This window comes from Pteropus alecto, unplaced genomic scaffold, assembly GCF_000325575.1.
Source record: "Pteropus alecto unplaced genomic scaffold, ASM32557v1 scaffold87, whole genome shotgun sequence".
NCBI classification, from domain to species: Eukaryota; Metazoa; Chordata; class Mammalia; order Chiroptera; family Pteropodidae; genus Pteropus; species Pteropus alecto.
The window spans coordinates 5,374,090-5,378,219 of NW_006443225.1; the positions used below are offsets into that span (position 1 = coordinate 5,374,090).

The following is a 4,130-nucleotide window of genomic DNA, read 5'->3' on the forward strand; positions in this document are numbered from 1 at the left end:
GATGTCAATCAACTCTTCTTGTAAATAGACATTGGAAAAATGTCTATTCAGTTCCTTTATCCATTTTTAAATTGGATTGTTTTTTGCTAGTGAGATGTATATGATCTTTATATATTTTTTGATATTAACTTCCTGGAGATATATGATATACAAATATTTTCTCCTATTCCATAGGTTGCCTTTAGTTGCTTGTGCTTTTAGTGTCATATCCCAAAAAATCAGCATCTAGATCAATGTCAAAGAGCTTTTTTTCCCTATGTGTTCTTCTAGGAATTTTACAATTCAGATTTTACATTTAAATCTTCAATTAATTTCAGATTCATTTTGTGAGTAGGTAAGATAGGGGTCCAATTTCATTTTTCTGCATATGATTTTTCTGATTTTTCCAACACCATTTAATAAGAACACTATTCTCTCTCCAATGTGTATCTACCTCTTCTGTCAAATATTAGTTAACCATATATGTTTATTTCTGGGCTCTTGGTTCTGTTCCATTTGTCTATGTGTTTATTTTATGCTAGTGCCATATTGTTTTGATTCTAACAGTTTTGTAGTACAACTTGATAGCAGGAAGTGTGATGCCTTCATGTTTCCTCTGCTAAAAGAGATAAAATGGACAAGTATTGTCTATGGCCATGCTACCCTTAACAAGCCTGATCCCGTCTGATCTCAGAAGCTAAGCAGGGTCGGGCCTGGTTAGTACTTGGATTAGAGACCACTTAGGAAGACCAGGTACTGTAGGCATAAAAAATTTTTTAAAAATAACGGATTGTAAGCTGACAAGGTCCTTGCAATCTGTGAGGTCAACCAAAGGTTGCCTCTCCTAAGAAAAAAAAAAAAAAGGACAAGTATTCATATCAGTGCAGTGTGAACCTTAAGGAACAATGAGAATTTTTGTCTTTTGCCATAGGCCATAAATTTACTGTAAATACCATTATAAAATTATGGTTTTAGATACTTAATTGAGCTACTAGTTTCTGTTTTACTTTACAAGGAGGTATTAGATTTTTTCCTCTGAAAACTTAGCAATGTAAACCAATCTGCCTTGTCGTACCTCCTAATTTGTTTCCACACTTTGACCTAGAATTCTCCAATAGATAACACCTATTGTAAAAAGCTGAGATTAATGTTTAAGAAAAGTTTTCAATTACTGTTGAGATGATATAAAACACAATAAAATGTAAAATGAAAAATAAGTTTTGATTGCATTGAATCTATAGTTGGCTTTGGGTAGTATAGACATTTTAACAATGTTAGGTCTTCTGTTTCATGAGTAGGGGATCTTTTTCCATTTATTTGTGTCTTCTTCAATTTCTTTATGTTTAATTTTTTAAGAATTGCTATACTGTTTTCCATAGCAGTTGTTCCATCTTATATTCCCACCAGCAATTTCTCTCTATTCTCTCTAAGACTTTTCTTACCTTTTTCTGCTTCCTCCTCCTCCTTCTCCTCCTCCTCCTCCTCCTCTTCATTCTTCTTCTTCTTCTTCTTCTTCTTCTTCTTCTTCTTCTTCTTCTTCTTCTTCTTCTTCTTCTTCTTCTTCTTCTTCTTCTTCTTCTTCTTCTTCTTCTTCTTCTTCCTCCTCCTCCTCCTCGTCCTCCTCCTCCTCCTTTTTTTATAGTAGCCTCATAACAAGTGTGAAGTAGTATCTCATTATAGTTTTGATTTACATTTCCCTAAAGATGAGTAATGTTGAGCTTCTTTTCATGTACTTGCTGTCTACCTGTAAATCTTCCTTGCTCATTTTTAAATTGGATTATTTGTTTTTGTTTTTGAACCAAGTGAATTCTTTGTGTATTCTAGAGATTAAGCCCTTATCAGATAAAAGATTTATAATTATTTACAATTATTTCCTCTAGTTCTACATGTTTTTTTCATTCTATTGATAGTGTCTTTTGATGCACAAAAGCTTTGAATTTTAATGAAGTTCAGTTTATCTATTTTTTTCTTTTGCTGCTTATGCTTTTGGTATTATATCCAAGAAATCATTGCCAAATCCAATATCATGAAGTTTTTTCCTATGTTTTCTTGTATGACTTTAATACTTTTAATTCTTATACTTAGGTCTTTAATCCACCTTGAGTAATTTTTCGTTAGAGTTTAAAGTAAGGGTCCAACTTCATTCTTTTGTATGTGGATATCCAGTTGTCCCGGCACTGTTTTTGAAAACATTGTCTTTTTTCTTTTAAGTGGTTTTGGCACCCTTTTTAAAAATCATTTGACCATATATGTGAGGGTTTATTTCTGGGCTTTTCATTCTATTTCATTAGCTTTTCATTCTATTTCATTGGTCTATATGTCTGTCTTTGTGCCAGAACCACACTGTTTTGATTATAGTACTTTTGTAGTAAGTTTTGAAATCAGAAAATTTGAGTCCTTCTTTTTTGTCCTTGTTTTGGCTATTTGGTATCTCTTGAAATTCCAAATGAATTTTAGAAAGGATTTTTCTATTTCTGCAAAAAAAAAAAAAGAACGTATTGAGAATTTGGTAGGTATTACATTGGATCTCGGGATTGCTTTGGGTAGTTTTGACTTCATAATATTGTTTGTTAATCCATGACCTTGAGATGTCTTTCTATTTATTTATGTTTTACTTATTTTTTTCAACAGCGTTTTATATTTTTAGAATACGAATCTTTTATTTCCTTGTGAAGATTTCTCTTAAGTGTTTCATTCTTTTTAAATGCTGTTGTAAATGTAATTATTTCCTTAATTTCCTTTTCTGATTGGTCATTGTTAGTGTATGGAAACACAACTGACTTTATGTGTCCATTTTGTATCCTTCAAGTTGGCTTAAAGTGTCTTCTTTTAATTAAACTTTTTATTTTTAGACAATTGTAGATTCATATAGTGTTGTAAAAAATAATGTTTCTTTTACCCAGTTTCCACCAATGGTAATATGTTTCAAAATTAGAGTACAATATCACAACCAGAAAATTAACTTTGTTGAAATTCATCTATCTTATTCATATTTCACTTGCTTTGCATGTATGTATGTGTGCAATTTTACTGTTTTATCACACATATAGGTTTATAGATCCACACCACAGTAAAGATACAGAACAATTCTTTCACAAAGATTCCTCTTGCCATCTTTGTATAACCATAGCCGTTCTCCTTCTCTTGCTAATGTATGACAACCATTAATGTGTTCTCTATCTTTGTTATTTTTCTTATTTTAAGAATATTGTATCACTGTAACCATACAGCAGGTTAATTAAAAGAAGTCTTGTGTTCTATTCCATTCTCCACCCCAATTTTTATTTTCCCTATGCTCTAAGCATCATCTCTCATGTTAAGATTTAAAGTTATTAAACCAGTAACTTTGTTAACTTCTGGTTTCTTTAGATTCATCTAGCAATACTAGAATTAAAAATATCTATAAGAAATTTTCATGACTTTCAACATCATATTCAGAAGGATATAGGGAAATTCAACAATTTGTGTGGAGGTTGGAGAAGAGTATACAGAAAATGTCTATTTAGCATGCATATCAGTTCTCTAGCCACCCCCAAATACCCACAGCTTAGTGATTAGTAAACATTATTTTAATTGCCTATTTACTTGTTGACTTTGAACACTAAACAGTACTCTTGGAAGGCAGGGATTATGTCTTATGAACCATGACATCTCCTAAAATTAACTTTGGGCTTGGCACAGAGTGGGCATTTGATATTTCTTTGCCAAAAGAATGGAATGAAGAAGCGAAAAACTGGTAAATTTACTTCTTCTTTGTGTTTGTAATATCTAATGCTGATGTTTTGATCATTGTTATTTTAAAAATAATAGCACCTAATAATTTTTAATTTTTTAAATATGTTTCAGAGTCGATCACATTTTGGCCAATGTTGGTGCTAAATAAATGTGCTTTGATTCAGCACAGTATTTGGGGGGGGCAGGTAAAATGTGGGCAATAATATTTATTTTATAAGGATATGATAAGATTAAATGTATATTTATAGTTATATTTAAATGTATCTATATAGTAAATATTTGTATATGGAGTATCTAGGCTCTACACCATATACGATAATGATTATTTTTATTATAACTGTCATCGAGCTTACAATAAAGAGAAAACTCAGCTATCTCTTATTTTACAGTCACTTAACTTTGAAATTCCTAGTTGT

The 4,130-nt window shown here is 31.2% G+C and overlaps 1 pseudogene; it reads left to right on the forward strand.

The window, feature by feature from the left end:
- The first annotated feature begins 625 nt into the window (after positions 1-625).
- Positions 626-744, forward strand: LOC112472629 (annotated as a pseudogene).
- Positions 745-4,130: the final 3,386 nt, after the last annotated feature.